The 17,366-nt window shown below is 44.3% G+C and overlaps 1 protein-coding gene across 9 annotated transcripts in view; it reads right to left on the reverse strand.

The window, feature by feature from the left end:
• Positions 1-2,309, reverse strand: part of ZNF133 (zinc finger protein 133) — a 26,263-nt gene extending 23,954 nt beyond the window's left edge. Inside the window, exon 1 of one of the 9 annotated variants that reach the window (XM_008525390.2) lies at positions 1,850-2,309. The gene's annotated coding sequence lies outside the window, so the exon portion shown is untranslated. Of the gene's footprint in view, positions 1-724 lie in introns of all 9 variants that reach the window. The other 8 variants (XM_008525387.2, XM_070588771.1, XM_008525389.2 and 5 more) reach the window with 8 other exon arrangements.
• Between the last annotated feature and the right edge of the window lie 15,057 nt (positions 2,310-17,366).

The following is a 17,366-nucleotide window of genomic DNA, read 5'->3' on the forward strand; positions in this document are numbered from 1 at the left end:
GGGTCTACGGAGTTCTACTTCCGACTGTTTGAAATTTCTCTGTAATAAAAAGTTAAAACGCAATTTAAAATCAAAGCCTGGCCACACCAGACATGTGGGAATCCGTGATTCCTGTGGTCAGTGACGGTCCCTGGGATCTTTGAAAAACTTATCTAGTGGGTCCCAGCCAGACCTCTTCCACCAAGGCCCGAACCCAGGGGCAACCAGCCAAATTGAGACCCTGAGACCGCGCCAAAATGGCCACTCCACAACCCAGTGCAAAAGGGGCACGGCTGGCCAGGCCGCCCATCGCCCGAAGTTGGGCCCGAAGTAAGATGGTCAGCCTCCACCAACCAAAACCCCAGACACGTGGCCCCAGGGCAGTCCCCACATCACCACCTGGGAAACAGCAGGCGTCCAAAAGCCTACTTATTCAACCCCCCCAAAACGGGGACTTGTGACATGAGCGAGCCCCTCTCCTAATATCGCTATTTCGGCCAAGGCCGAACCTGTCCCCATTCACAGGAACCCTAGGACGAAAGGCCTGAGCCCAGGACCCACCACTTCTGGGCTTCACAGCTGAACCTCACACGCTTTCCTCGGTGACGCGCGCCCACAGCCCCAAAATAAGACATCCGGGAGAGCACGGCCTGAGCCACGACAGCGCGTCTCCACCACTACCTCCTCTCCCCGCCGTCAGCACCGTCCCCAGCCTCAGCCCATAAACCAGCCTTTCAGAACCTACCTTTCCGGGCAGGGAAGGACACGGTTGCCCTAAGGGTCCCGCGGGAGCCTCACTCACCAGCGCCACCAAAGAACAAGGGGTCACTCCAGCCACCAGCTGGGCATCTACTCCAGCGAGGAGCCAGGACTACTCTACCCAGAACCCTCGGCACCGCGCCGCGACCACACCTCCCAGGATGCTCGGCGTAACTAGAAGCGCGCTGACGGCCTGCAGTTCCTACTGGCCTCCAAGGGAGCAGGGTGTGGGTAACGTGCTCCGGTCACGGTGAATGACCACGGTGGCACGTAGATTTCCCCCTCTTTTTTCTTAAAACCATGTTCTCAAAACATGTAGAGGGTCCCGGGTGAAGCTCTCCGCCGTGCCGTGATACCTTCGCTAACGCCTCTGCATCAAAGACTACACTCCCCAGTGGCCCCTTCAGTGACTTCCGCATCCTTTACGGGGGCCCGCCTCCCGGCGCGCAGGAATGACGCGTTAGGGGAGTTTCTGGTGGGCTTCTGGGGTTGGCGCGGATCCGGGGCCGTGGGCGTGAGGGGACTCTCGGCTCGAGCTGCGGGATTGGGAACCTGTGCCCGGTATTCGGTGAGCGCCAGGCAGCCGTGGTCTAGTCCAGCTCACACTCTCTCTTAACTCCATTGAAACCCACGGAGAGACCGAAGCTGGGAGGGGCAGAGCAGTCTTCCCGAGATCTCGTCCCGGACGAGGCACACCCCGTTTCTGAGCCCACGCGCACGACCCCAACACCCCCCTGCGGGTGCCCTGAGACCTTTTCTTCTGTTGGAGTTCACAGCGTTACGGCAAGCTCTCGTCTCCTGGGGGACAGGAACCTCACTCTTAGACCAGAGCTTCGGCTGAGCCCGCCGTCGGCTTGGCTGGCTGGGTCTTTTTCGGGGTTCTGGTTGAGAACAGGGCTGCGCTGGTGCCCTCTGGGACGTCCCAGATGGGGAGCCGGAACACAAGCCCCACTTCGCTCGTGGGAGGGCATTTCCACCCGGGCCCCTCTCGCTTCTCTTTACTTTCCACAGCTGTACTTTCTGGGACGTTCCTTCTCTAGGAAGACCAAGACAATGTCCCGTGGCCCACAGAGCCAGGGAGAGACAAGAATTTCCTAAAATTCCTTCTTACCTCTCGGAGGATGAATCCATTCTCTTCTCTCGCCGAAGGCTCCCTTGTCCTTGGTGATTTCAGTTCGGCCCTGGCCCTGGATAAGTGCCTAGGCTTACTTAAAACCCTCTCTCGACGTCTCTGTGCCCGACTCTTGACTCAGTCGTTTACCAAGAAGTTAGCTGTTAACACACGTGGAGGTTCAAAGTAACAGGGCAGAGCCATCCATGTGTAAGTGTCCGGTGATGCTTGCTGTATGCGAAGGGCAGGGGTGGCGGGGATCTCAGGAGCATGGAGATAGACCAGGGAAGACTTCCAGGAAGAGGGGCTGCCTGAGCTCCCTTGAGGGAATAAGCAAGATGAAGAGTTGGAGACAGGCCAGTAGGAAGAAAGCAGGGAGGGAGGTCAGGGTTTCAGGATCTGAGTCCCTGGGCAGACTGCCCTGGCCTCAGACAGGGAAGTTTTCAGTAGCAAATGGCCTTGCGTCAGCCTGATTTTCTATATATATAGGCGAGGATGCCATCTAGCTGTCCACACGTGCCATACACCTGTTTGGTTTGGCCAGCCTCATGTTTCATATTTGAAAGAGTGCTCAGCATTTAATAATTAGGAGTTTCCATCTGGAAATCTGGATTGTCTGCTTTCTGAAAACACTCTTCCTTACCTTTCTCCATCTCCTCTTTCCATATAGTATACTTCCTATCCCTCTCTACCTTCTCCCACACCTCATCTGGAATACCTTGCCTGCGCCTGTCCCCTGACTCTTCTAAATCCTCTCCATCCTTCAAGACAAAATTCTCAGCTCTCTTTCGTGAAACTTCCTCTGATCTCTCTATCCTATGGTGACTTCTTGAGATTCCTCTGACCCTGGCTGTGGCTGAGAGCTTTTAAAATACAATGCCTGAACACCAGAGATTATAAGTTTGGGGTGGGGCCCTGGCATCTATTATTCATAACAAAGCTGCTTTCATCCCAAGAAAGGAAAGTGTCTAGTGATAATGTAGAGGAGAGATCCTGTTTGGGATAACCAGAAGTTTAATTGTTGGTTAGTTGTTGCTCTTACTGAACCACATGTGTGGGTAGATCATTTAATCCAGTGCTTCTCAAATGTTAAGGTGCATACATATCACCTGGGATCTTGTAAACATGCAAATTCTGAATCAGCATACCTGGGGTGAAGCCTGAGCATCAGCATTTCTGACAAGCTCCAGATGATATTGACTCTGCTTGTCCTCAGACTACACTAGGTAGCAAAAATTAACCCATTCAGGAGCACAGATCCTTAAAACTAATACGGTTAGATCAAGTAATCTCCAAATTCCTAAAACCCAGAAAGACTATGACTCTATATGTTTTATTTTCATGTGTAGTTTCCTAAATTTAAAATACTCAAGGTTAAGAATTCTATTTTTGCTTGTAAACCCCATAATAGCCAGACTAGGACCTAGACAGTAGACAAATGATGCTGGTTTGATAGAGACCAGAGTTAACAGTCTTGGAATCCAAGCCCTAGGGTTACAGTCAAAAGCAGGATCTAGTGGGGCCAGCCTAGTGGCACAGTGGTTAAGTTCATGTGTTCTGCTTTGGTGGCCCAGGGTTATTGGTTTGGATCCCAGGCCTGGACCTATGCATGACTTATCAAGTCATACTGTGGCAGGCATCCCGCATATAAAGTAGAGGAAGATGGGCACAGATGTTAGCTCAGGGCCAATCTTCCTCAGCAAAAAGGAGGATTGGTGGTAGATGTTAGCTCAGGGCTAATATTCCTCAAAAAAAAAAAAAAAAATGTAGGATCTAGGGCCTGGCCCTGTGGCATAGTGGTTAAGTTTGGCGTGCTCTGCTTCAGCAGCCATTTGGATCCTGGGCATGGGCCTACACCACTGATCAGCCATGCTGTGGCAGCAACCCACATATGAAGTGGTGGGAGATTGGCAACAGATGTTAGCTCAGGGCTACTCTTCAGGAAAAAAAAAAAAGCAGGATCTAGACATTTCCCCTACATTCGTTGGGGCAACTTTCTTGCTCCCTCACTTTGAACTATGGGCAAGGCTGGTAACAGTGAGGAGGGCTGTGTTTGGCATAGCAAGCTTTCATGGCATTTGGAGATATGGCTGTGGATTTCATCTAGGAGGTGTGGAGGCTGTGGAGTCCCGCTCAGAGGAACCTATAGAGAGAAGTGCTGGAGAACTACAGCAGCCTGGTCTCACTGGGTAATGATGGCGTTCCTTACAACCTAAAATCGGACCCACCGAGCAGCTTAAACCCCTTGTGCAGAAGAGGCACTGGATGGAGCAGCTGCCAGGCATAGCTGGCTTTGCCTTAGGATTGTAGTTGAAAACAAAGACATGGGCCTGGCCCTGTGGCTGAATGGTTAAGTTCGCGCGCTCTGCTTCGGCCGCCCAGGGCTTCACCAGTTTGGATCCCGGGCTCGGACATGGCACGGCTCATAAGGCCATGTTGAGGCGGTGTCCCACATACCACAACTAGAAGCACCCACAGCTAGAGTATACAACTATGTACTGGGGGGATTTGGGGAGAAAAAGCAGAAAAAAAACCCCAATCCCTTAAAAATTTAACATTTGCTATCACCAGTCTGAGGGACTGAAAATTGTAAAAAAGAGAAAACAAAGACAGGCTTCCATGGCCCCCAGAGAAAAGCTGAGTTTTCTGTGCAGTTGAGTATAGGTAGATAGGTGTTTGTGTGTCTAATACACTCAGGCCTTCTTCCCCAGGCTGGATTCTCTTCCTGGGTATTGTTGCGTCAAGCGGGAGGTTTTTCATTCATCCAGTGAGGAATAGACTCAATGTGCTGGCTGGCTGATCTGAGGTCCCATGCCTTATTCATCCCCTTTCCCACTGCTGAGAGTTCACTCTTCAGAGGTCCTTTATGCCACACTCTGGGCTTCCCCCACCCCAGTTTAGCTTTGAGTTCTGAAATGGTACCTTAAAGCACATATCCTACAGTTGCTGCATTTTCTTTCTGTATGAGCAAGAATTCCGTTTTCCCAAACCAAAACTCATCACTTAGCTGGACTGTCCGGGAAGAGCCACAACATCTGCTAGGACCCTATCCAGGTGAGGGGGAGCAGTTGACATGCAGTCAGCAGGTCAGAAGGTAGGAGACATCACCGAGGTGCTAGGGAGGAAGCTGTCCTCCTGGCTTCCTAGGCTGCTGTTTAGACTGCCTGGCCTTGCCTCCCAAGCTTTCGTCTTTACCCTGGCATACCCTGCTTTCTGGCACATTTTGTCTCCATTCTCTCACTGGGCTTGGCTTCTGTGGCTTACACTGTTTTTCTCTATTCATGCACTTCTTTCTGTCAGCCTGATCTTAAAGGAGCATCAACCCTGTGCACACAAGGCTACCCAAGAAATTGTGTGTTGAGTGTCAGAGGGATCCAGTCAATACGTTTTCTCTCTCCTACCTGCATCCTTGTATTCTGAGCCAACAGGTTTGGCTTGGGACCTTTGGTACAATTGTCTATGTGATCATGGGAAAGTGACTTGCCCTCTTAAGGTTGGTCACAGTCATGGTTTTCAGAGAGGAAACATAAAAGAATAGAACTTCACTAACGTGCCCTGTGAGGAGACTAGAAGCCCCACCTTCTTGGTATGTGTCATAGCTTTAACTTTATATACAGTATGAACCTCCATCATACTGCATTATATTTAAAGAGTCAGTTGTATTATAAGGAGATTAAGAGAAGAAAAAATCTCTTACATATTTATCATTTCTAGTGCTCTTCATTCCTTTCTGAAGATCTAAGTTTCCATCTCATATTAATTTCCCATAGCCATAAGAACATCCTTTAGCATTTTTTGTAGTGTGGGTGGGATGGTAATGAATTCTTTGTTGGTTGATTTGGAAATGTCTTTATTTTGCCTTCATTTGTGACAGAGTTTTTTGCTGGATATTGAATTGAGTTGACAGATTTTCCTTTAGCACTTTAAAGGATGTGCTTCCACTTTACTTTGGCCTCTGTTATTTCTAATGAGCAGGCAGCTTTAATTTCTGCTGTTGTTCCCTGTATATAATGCTTCTTTGTTCTCTCACTGTTCTTGGGGTTTTGTTTTGTCTTTGGTTATCAACGGTTTGACATTGATGTGTCTAAGTGGTTTCTTGTTGTGTTGATGTTATGGTTGTTGTTTGGTGTTTATCCAGTTTGAGGCTTGCTGAGATTCTCTAATCTGTAAGCCAATCTTTTTCACTAAATTTGGGAATTTTGACTGTCATAGCTTTAAACAGTTTTCAGTCCCTTTGCCACTTTCTTCTCCCTATGTGTCTCCAATTACACATATGTTAGACCATTTAATTGTTCCAGTTCACTGAGGCTCTGTCCAGTTTTCTTCATTATTTTTTCTGTTTGTCAGATTGATTAATTTCTATTGATCTGTCTTCAAGTTCACTGACCCTTCCTTTTGCCATCTCCAATCTTTTAAGCCCGTCTGCTTACCATGGGACAGGGGTAGAGGGATATGGGGAGTTGTTGTTCAATGGGTATAAAGTTAGTTATACAAGATGAGTAAGTTCCAGAGCTCTACTCAACAACATAGTGTCTATAGTTACCAATAAGATATTATGTACTTAAAAATTTGTTAGATGGGTGGATGTCGTGTTAAGTGTTTTTACCCTCCCCCTCACAAAAAAAGGGATACAAGGAAACTTTTGGAGAAGACGGATATGTTTATTACCTGGATTGTAGCAATAGTAATGAGAGTGTATATGTATGTCTAAACTCAGCAAATTGTATTGTTGTTATGTGCTGTCAAGTTGGTTCAGACTCCTGGCAACCCTGTGAATGGGTGATGCCCACAATGTCCTGTCCTCAACTGCCCTACTCAGCTTCTGTAGACTCATGCCTGTGGCTTCCTTAATGGAATCAATCCATCTCAAACTTTATCTTCCTCTGTTCCTGCTGCCTTCTGCTTTTCCCAGCATTATTGTCTTTTCCAAAGAATCCTGACTTCTCATGATTTGCAAATTGTATACAGTAATTATATGCAGTTTTCTGTATACCAATTATACCTCAGTAAATTTGGGGGGAAAAAGAATTAGTAAGGCCATAGCTGCATAAGGAATTTTAACTAAGCATTGGGTTTGTCAACCTTTCTCTCCAATACCAGTGAGGTACGTTTTACTAGAGTATCTTACTAAAAAATCATCAGCTGCAATTGTGATAAAATTCATCCATAAAACATGTTAATATTTCTGCTTGGCTCACAAAAATATACCTCACAGGTTAATAATATTCAGTAACCAGTTTTGAGGTAAAATAAAATTAGTTTAATGGATTAAAAATTTTAAAGGTATGTGATTGGTATTACTATTATCCTTTGAAATATACTGCAGATAGTTCAGCTATGAAGTATTTTGGCTTTTCTGTAAAGCCTTGTAGTACATAATTGTGCTGATGTTTGATTACAGGACATTAATAACACTTATTACATTGAACTAGTTAGTCAGTGTCCTTTTGCTGGTTGAATTAATTACACCTTTAAATTATAACCTTAGGTATATTTTATTATATTGTCTTCCTGACATCTGAGAAATACACTTACAGAATGTACCGATTTTACCCTGGTTGTACCCCTTCTGGCTTGATGCATTCATGCCAAGGGATGATCACCACACAATGTTGGTCTTGGAGAGAGGCAGGATCTGCTCCTGAGGAATGGGTTTATGTCATTTTTTGGTTTAATATGTCTGTACTCCTTGGTGAGATCTCAAATGACGTAATCCTCTCTCATCAATGTGCCTGATGAAGTGCAGACTTCCCAGGAGGAGATGGAGATAACTGGTTTCCATGGCTTTATGTCCGGGTTTCTCCCTTGGTTTTGAGTACTTGAATTTAGTAGGATACACATGGAACCTGTCCCTTACAATGGCGATCCTGGGCCAGGTAATCTTTGTCTATCACACAAACTTAACAGAAAAACGTTAAATCACTTGCTGCAAAGATGCTGGATGAGGGAATTTCTTTGGGATATTCACGGACCAAATAAGTGGGCATTTGTGTCTGGCTATCACTTTTCTTTGTATTTGGATAAATACCTCTGAATGATAAAATTCAAGAACAAGGCAATTGTTTGTCCCAGGCGGGACAAAATTAACTGTTGAATTTTCCTTTGCATAACTTGGTTTGGCCAAATAGGAAGTTGGTTGGAGGGTCCTCTACAAATGTTAGGCTATTTTTGTCCTTGTTGCTAATTTTTGCTGCTGTCATGTGTATTGCCAAGAGGGTATTAAAATCCTTGGCAGAGCTACCAACCCATGAGTTCAAACCACAGATGATTGTATATCAAAAGGAAATTGAAGCGACTCTGATAGAAACAAAGAAATCCTGTGAGAATGACACCGAAAACGGTATGGAGGTGTGGAACTGAAACCTTGATAATTTGGCTATTATTTGTGTGGTCATCCCATCATTTTAGGAAAGGAAAGGACCAAATATTTCATTTCATTTACAGCAGCACTTACTTAGACGATAATAACTGAATGCTGTCTCTCTTCAGCTAAATCTATTAAGAAGCATGAACTTTGAATGACCCCATTAAAGCCAAAAGCTTCTTGGATCTAACGTAAGAATTTTTCCTGACCTTTGAAAAATGGGACCTCTTTTAACGAATCATGTAACAAGTCTGTGGATTCATTCTCACCTCTCCAGAATGCCAGCTTTCAATCCTTGATGAACGCAGCCACAGTGAAACTCTTCCTACTTTCTAACATTCTAAGACATGTGAAATTTTCCCCTCAATGAAAAACTTAGGAGATTTTTACAGTGGTGTTTATAGTGTATAAGAAACTCAGCCTTTTTCTTTAATTAACCTGCAGTAGTTTTTGTTTCACATTAGAGACAAAACAAGAAAACTATATATGAAAATCAGAATTCTGATCATAGCAAATCCACTATATTAAATGATGTTATTGTTGAAAAAAATTAAAAAGGTAAGAAAATAAACAAAGCCTTCGACCCAAATTAGAGAAAAAAACAAAAAAACAAAAAGAAGTACAAAGGCGTGAATGAATGAATCGGGAAACAGACAGTGAAACTGATAATCCTTGTGAAGCGGTTAGAGCACCTGGCGTGGAGTGAGGGCTCAGGACCTGTCAGCTGGGGCTCAGCGCGTTCCCCTCCATCTGCCGCCGGCTCACCTCTCGCCAGGTGGTTTCTCATAAGCTTCACTGCACTTTCATTACTGATAGAGTGTGGTTTACTTTTGCTCAGAGAAACATGTCATTGAATAGAAAGGGTTTTTTTCAATTTGGAAAGAAATGCTTCTTTTTAAACTTCAGACTTTTTATTTGGAAATAATTTTAAGCTTACAGAAGGTTGCAAAAGTAGTACACAGGACACCAATACACTCCACCCAGATTCACCTATTGCTCTCTTATTTGCCCAGGCAGGCAAGCTTTCTCTGAGAGAGAGAGAGAGAGGGACATTAGATACTTTTTTCCTGAACTATTTGTAAGTTACATACACCATTGACCCTTAGAGGCGTGCATTTCCTAAGGTTAAGGACATTGTCTTACATGACCACGGTAGCTATCAGGTTCAGATGTAATACTTTTACTTAACCTACCATCCATATTCCGATTTGACAATTGACAATTTGACAATTGGTAATGTGTTTTATAACGTTTTCCCCATCTAGCACAGGATCCAGTCTAGGATGTTAGGTTTAGTTGTCATGTCCCTAGTCTCCTTTAATCTGAAATATATCTCAGTTGCTTTGAAATATTTTTGATTATGATGGGCCTAAGTGTGGTTTTCTTCGTATTTATCCTGGATTCATAGGGTTTTTTTCCTTTTCACAAAACTACGTGAAGATTCCTTTATTTACCATAAATTTTTTTAATTGAGATATAATTGATATATAACATCATATTGGTTTCAGGTGTGCAACACAATGATTCAGTATTTGTATATATTGCGAAGTGATCACCACAGTGAGTCTAGTTATCATCTGTCACTATACGTAGTTACAAAATTTTTTTCTTGTGATGAGAACTTTTAAGATCTATTCTCTTAGCAACTTTAAAATATGCTTTACAGTATTATTAGCAATTGTTGTTTTTGTTTTGTCTTTTATGACAATAATATTTTTGAAAAATGGGGGCATTCTTTTTGTCGCTGGTCTCTCTTACTTGGGGTTTATCTAAAGTTCCCAGGTGGTTAGATTTGGGTTGTGCATCCTAGTCCGAGTGCTGACGTGAGTGCAGTTGTGTCCTTTGCAGGGTGTCACATTTGCTGCTACCTGATTTCGGCTTTGTACAGCTACTGTTTTTTCACTTGTACCAAAGACCATCTCTGGGGAGACACTTTAAGATGATGCATTCGTTAATGATTCTTGTCTGCTCCGGTCTTTACTGTGATGTCTACAAAGTTATGATTTTCCAATGCCAGCACTCCTTCCATTTTCCAGTTGGCACTAGGATGCTATTTTAAAAGAGAAAATACGGTGTTTCCAGAAAGCAGTGAGAGATCGACGTGCAGACCCCTGATCGCAGTGGCACTGGGCTCTTCGGAGGAGGTGCCCAGAGCTGTGAAAGCTTGGAGAGGGGAGCATGAGGAGGGGTGGCAGGAGGCAGGGCTGGGGAGCGAGGTGGGGCTCCCTGAGCTTCCTCACCTGTCTGGCTGAGGTGTCTGGACTCAATCCTGCGCATCGGTGACCTTATAAAATCACAACAACACAAAACCTAATTTCTGAGAAAGGGAGCTTTTTAGATGTATTAATTTTTATTTAAATAATGCATCTGTGTACCTGTATATTTAACATTTTCAGAAAAGCCAGTTGTCCCTTAGTAAATTAAATGTTTTTAGCATATTCACAGTTAAGCAAGAGTGACCATCATGATTAGAGTGTTTTTTTAAATGACAATAGTGCTGACAGCAGTGAGGAGCAGATCCTTGAAGAATGAAGAGATTAAGACTGGTGATAGCTCTGGTAAAGACAAATGAGATTCATTGTCAATGGGCAATTGTGAGTCATCAGGAACCCAGCTAATTTAGACTGGAGCTTCTCAAACTTGGGTGTGCTGGGGATCCTGGTAAGATGCAGATTCTGATGGGGGCCTGAACTCCCCAGTAAGGAAGATGCTCCTAGCTGGGGTCCATGCTCAGAGTTATCAGTCTCCAGGGGGCATGTTGTAAATGACAGGGAGGGTGTGGATAAAGCAAACTACAGAAGGAGCAGCCGAAGGAGGTCTGTCCTGGAGATGGGTTGACAAGATACCTGTGTCTCACTGAGAATGAACAGTCACTACCAGTGATTCCTTTGGGATTTTGGTCCCCAGTAGTTCTGCAAGGGCCTGATGACCTAGGTGTGAGTCAATCTCAGGTATGGGCTACTATTTTTTAAGCTCTTTTTAGGAGCCAGATACCCACAGCATCTCGTTGAACTCCTAGAACAGCCAATGGAGATTACCCCCTTTTTATGGTTGGGGACATGGAAGCACAGAGCTGGTACGTACTTTGCTCAAAGTTATGTAGCCAGTAAATTGCAGAACCCAAATCTGAACCCCTATCTGGTTCCAAAACCCTGCGATTACCACACATGAAGTGCCCACCACACACTACATACTGCGCACAGTGCTCGATAAAAGAATGTGTCAACCAGCAAGACTAAGGGGAGAAGGATGTGTCTGCAAATAATGACCACCCAGCTGTGTTAGTCGAGAAGACTACCAGCGAGGTATTAGCTTTCCACTCTGCAGACTGTTTCGGTTGGAACTGTAACAAATGCCCTTTTACAACGTAGAATCTTGAAAGTTGGATAAGCTGGAGTAACATTGTATTTAAAGATATTAAATAATTGAATCTACCTTAATTCTTTTCCTCCCAACTTTTTACTATGAAAATTTTCTAACATAAAGTTTGGGAGAATCGTATATCCAGTGAATATCGGGATGCCCCCCACAGCTAACATTTTCCTGTATTTTTTTGTCACACGCCTACGTGTTCATCCATTAGTCCATCAAATTTTTGGATGCGTTCGAAAGTTGCAGACATCAGTTCACCCCTAAACACTTCAGCATGCATGTCATTAACTAGAGCTCAGTGTTTGCTTACAGTCCTTTCTTAAAGTGAAATTTACTTTACAATGAAATGCACAAATCCTAAGCGTACCATTTAAAGAATTTTGACAAATGCAGACACCATGAAACCAAACCCTTCTCTAGATACAGAACATTTCCATCACTCCTGAAAGTTCTCGTGTGCCCCTTCCTGGTCAGTCCTCATCCCCACAGCCTCAAAGGCAGTCACTAGATTAGTGATTCCTGTCCTAGAACTTCACATAAATGGAATTAGCTTTTTATTTTGAGATGTCTTTGGTCTTAGCAAACAGTTACATATGTCCAACACACCTTGTCTAGACCCCAGATATATACTGTAAGAATTAGTTTATAGGAAGTGTTCATTTTAGTTGAATGGCAAGAAAGGTTAGAGGGTTGCGTGGGCATGCCCTTCATACCAGGTACACATATCAGCACACTAGATCAAGGACATCATAGTCCCGTGTGAGGGCAGAGTGACCTCTGGGCGGGAGAGTCAATGGCTCGCAGCGGTCAGCCCCAAGCTGGGGCTCTTTGGCTTCCAGGTAACCTCAGAGGTACCTTTGAACACATTATTATCTTTAATATTTCAAAATCTCAAGTAGAAGTGATACATTAATCTTCCACAAGGCAGCACAGACTGACAAAAGTACCTGCTCCCCCCAGCTTTTGGCTGTTAGTATGCAATCATCATAGCTAACATTTCCAGAATGTACGCACTGCCTCGGCCACTGCTCTAAGTGTTTTATGCATCTAATTTCATTTGATAATGTCAGTCAGCATAACAGCGCATACATGGCAGTGGTGTCTAGACTGTTAAAAGTGAGAAAACACGTATCCTCTAAATGTGTGCTTTGTTTGGTAGATTAAAACTTTCAAAATATGAGGCCTATGGAGAAAAATAATGAAAGAAACAGCTGGGCTAAAAAGAAGCAAGCTTCTCTTTAGTTCTAAGGAAATTCATTCCTGGGGAGCCCTTAGGATCCAGAAATAATGAATGGTTTTTAAAAATTATTTGATTTTTAAAAATCATGTATTGAAAATGTAAATAGTTCACATTATAGGAAGTTGAAGGTATAAATCATAAGGAATAGGCACAATAAATTTATGATTAGTCACTCTTAATTTTTAAGAAGGGAGAAGAGACGGGGGTTATGAGTTCAGTTTCCCCTTATGGAAAGCACCAGTCAGGGAATTCAGCATCTTCTCCTTTTGAGATATAACGAACTATGTGACCATGGACGAGACATTTGACTGATTTGGGCCTCAGTTTCCCCATCTGTAATACATGGATTTAACTAATCACCTCTAAGGTCCTTTCCAGGAATGAAAGCTGGTGGTTCTCTGACCTTTGACCTAAGATCCTCATCCACAGAAGCCCCACCCCGTTCTAGATGCTGCCTCAGTGCCAGTGAACAGCAGGGGGCGCCCTAAACACAGTGATCCATTCCTTTCCCTGTAGGCCCTTCTGGCAATCCAGGTAGAGAACGGGAGCAGGCCAACTTCTCAAAAATCAGGGTCCAGTTGTCCAGAGGCCAGCTTTTTCCCTGAACACTATGGGTAGCCAAGGCCTCAGAGGAATCTGTTGGTTTTGGATCTTTCCAAATATTTGTGAGACTGAAACATTTAACTGTATTTTAAGTATGAATATCAGTGAAGAAGACTGAAATTATGACACATATTCTTATAATGCCATGGTAATTTACTGCTCTAAAATCAAACACAGACAAGTAATGTAGCCAGTCTTTTTTTTTTTTCAGGGGTATGGGGTGTGTGTTTCACATAATGTCCCAGGGTTCTCAGAGCATGGATCCATGTATTCATTCATAGTCACTGAGGGTCCACTATGTGGCAGCCACTGTTACGGCATGAATGAACAAAGCGCTCGCCCCCACTGAAGGGTACATGGTGGTACATTTTAAGATGGTGTGAAATGGGGTCTCAGGCCTTGGAATGCATGTGTGGAGCCATATCTGAGCTAACCAAGAGTGTGGCCCTTACAAACACCATATAGTACCCAAATGAAACTGCTCAGCAGGAGGAAAAGTGCTATTTGTTCAGGAGTTTTTCCACCAGCAAACTGAGGTAATTGAGAAAATGTCTGTTGAATGAGTTCAGTGATGTATCTACATCATTCTAGAAAGAAAGCCAGACAAGAAAGCCAGCTCAGTTTGCCCATATTTATCAGTCTCAGGGTAGTAAAACGGGTGGGAGGATATTAGTGTACAGAGTAACTGTGGCAGCTAAAACACCTGTTGTGGTGAACTGCGAAAGTTCTAGAATTAGGCTGCCTGAGTTTGAGTGCTGGCTCTGCCACTCACCAGCTGGCTGACTTTGAGGAAACTTCTTCATTTACCTTCAGTGGTTCGTGTGAGGATTCAATGAACCCATCTATTTAAGCCTTTGGAACAGTGGCCTGGCACATAGTAATTGCTCAATAAGTATTCTCCATACTCATCAATATGATGGTCATTATAGTTTTAAATTGGCCCAGTTCCTGATTTCTTTTCATCCTGACTAAACTCTTTAGATTTTAGTCTGAAAAGGCTGAATATATTTGCTTAGTCAGTAAGCCCCAAAAATACTGACTATCTACTGTGTGCCTGGCACTGTTCTAGGCACTAAGGATTTGGGAATAAACAAGACAAAGCATCTACCTTCTCAGGAGCTTACAATTTCCAGGGGACGCCAGACAATAAATACATAAATAAATAAACAAGTGAATGTGTAGTGGATGTAAATCATATTTCTTCATTTGGAATTAATTTTAAAAACATTAAAGTGTTGCTTGTGGTATTCTCTTTTTTTTTGTTTGTTTTATTTTTTGCTGAGGAAGATTCACTCTGAGCTAACATCTGCTGCCAATCTTCCTCTTTTTGTGTGTGAGCCGCCGCCACAGCATAGCCACTGACAGATGAGTGGTGTAGGTCCACACCTGGGAACCAAACCCAGGCCACCAAAGCAGAGTGCACTGAACTTAACCACTAGGCCACTGGAGCTGGCCCTGTTTGTGGTAGTCTTGATGCCATATTGCTATAGACTGCATGTTGGTGTCCCCCCAGAATTCATCTGTTGAAACCTAATGCCCAATGTGATAGTATTTGGAGGGGAGCTTTCAGGTGGTGATTAGGTCATCAGGGCAGAACCCTCACGAATGGAATTAGTGCCCTTATAAAAGAGATCCCGGAGAGCTCCCTCACCCTTCCACCACGTGAGGACACGGCGAGAAGACAGCTGTCGCTGAGCCGGGAATGAGCCCTCGCCAGTCACCAAATCTGTCAGCACCTTGACCTTGGCCTTCCCAGCCTCCGCCGCTGTGAGAGCGAAGGGTCTGTTGTTTAAGCCCCCCAGTCTACCGTATTTCTGTTACAGCAGCCTGAACGGACTAAGATGTGTTCCTGTAGGAAAATGGCTTCCACTTAAGGAATGGATACATGATCCTAGCAAAGAACTTAAGTCAAGATATCTGGCTTCTTTCTCTGCTTTCACAAGATGTAAGCAGAAGCTGGAGATGCTACACATTCTCTTTTGGTAAAATAAAGTTGTATTTGACTGCAACAAGATTTTAAGCCTGATTATATTTTGAATTGTGTTTGTTCTGGCTAAAGACTGAATTCCAGGCTGACATCTGTAGCATGAATCTGACAACTAGAGAATGAGTGGATCATGTGTCCTTTTAGCCTTCTAATATCTGGGGGAAATGAACACATGTTGCTCTTCTTACGTTTCTCAGTACTACACCATCTCCAAAAGGAAAGGAGAACTTCTGCTAGCTCAGACAACATCTTTGTGCAAATTAGAAAAAGAAGCCCCCTTCCTTAAGGCACTTTACTTCCATCTTCCTGAAATTTTTCATAATATATGTTCATTTCCACAAGGTCTAAAGTGAGAACTGCACTCCCTAGTTTTGCTCAGGGCACATCCTGCACAGCCGTATCAAACAGCTCTCCTGACAGGTCTAATCAAGTCCTGTGAAGGGAGAAGCAGAAGAGCAACTCATTTCATAATTTCATCTTGTAATTGCCTTCTCTCTACCCTTTCCCTTTGTCACCAACTCTTCTCACTTGGAGGCAAACATGAATTTTCGTGCCAGTGATTAGTAAGTCTATACTAGTCCTAGCAATTAAGTACATTCTTGGGAGAAGACACTCAGCTAATATCTATATGACCATAACAAACAAGCAAGCAAATAAAATTGCACACATGCCCTCAAACAAAACAACACAAAACCAAACCCCCAGAAGACATCCCAATCTAGTCTGGCATCAGACTGTCCTTTTTAGCTGCCAGAGTAGCCTCCTGCTTATATCGCATCTTCTGAGTGAATATTGCTCCATTGTTTTGGAATTACAATGGGTCTGCTATCTCCTGAGTCAGAACCAAACTCTGTACATGTGGGAGAATGCAAGATGCACCCCGTGATCACCTTTCTGGAGCTCAGACCTAGTCTCCAAAGCCAGGTGGATGTCTCTGCTTGACCATCAGGCACCTCAAGCTCAGCACGTCTCACACTCACCCTACTCCTTTCCTTCCCGATCCTTCCTCCTCTTTAGTCCCTTGGTCACCATCAGCTTCATTGCTCTCCTCTCAGTTTCACAAATGATTAACCAGCTTCTTAGAATCTTTCTCAACATCTCCCTTTACCTTCACCTGACATCAAATCAGTTACCAAGGACCTTTGCCTGCTCTAGATTCTTAAATCTGCCAGGTCCCCTCTGTTCTACCGCCTGGGCTTTGAGCCCTTGTCCCTTCTCCCTGGGACTAAGGCAGCAGCTTCTTAGCCAGTGTTCTGGCCTTCAAAGGGCTCCTCACCTTTCAATTTTCTGCTCTCCTGTTATGTAAACAGAGCTCTGACCATTTACCCAACCTGATGGGTAACCTGATTTTTAACCTGATTTATAGACCTCCAGCAGCTGCTTGCTGCCTTTGGGATAAAATCTCAACTCCATCCAGTCTGCCCCAACTCGCCCCTGGTTTTAACCACTATCACTGTTCTCCTTTCTGAGGAGAACAGTTTTCTGAGTTTTCCAGCTGTCTAACCTAAATAACCAGTGGCCCACAGGCAACAGCAGCCTCCTCCCTTTATCCCTGAAGCTCAGCAGAAGTTGCTCAACAGTCCATGCAGTCACCTCCCCATATCATTGTTCTTGTCTTTCCATTTCAAGATTTCAACCAACTCTTGAGTACATTCTGAGTGTCAGTCTGAGGGCGTTAGGAAATAAAATGAGTCCTGGCACCTCCCCTCGGGGAGCTTGGTCCTGATGGGAGGGAAAACCATGAGAAACACGTTGCAACACACCGTGATAAAAAACATTAAGGCAGAGGTTCGTAAGGTGTGCTAGGAAAGTCAAAGCAAGCGGGGGCGGGTGGGGAAGCTTCAGAGAAGGAGCAACCCTTGGGCTGGCCTTGACCGATGGATAGAGGCTGCCAGAGGAAGAGGAGTGAGTCAATCCACTGGGTACTGGAAGATGAGGGGCTGGAAGTACA

This window comes from Equus przewalskii, chromosome 21 (genome assembly GCF_037783145.1).
Source record: "Equus przewalskii isolate Varuska chromosome 21, EquPr2, whole genome shotgun sequence".
Classification (NCBI taxonomy): Eukaryota; Metazoa; Chordata; class Mammalia; order Perissodactyla; family Equidae; genus Equus; species Equus przewalskii.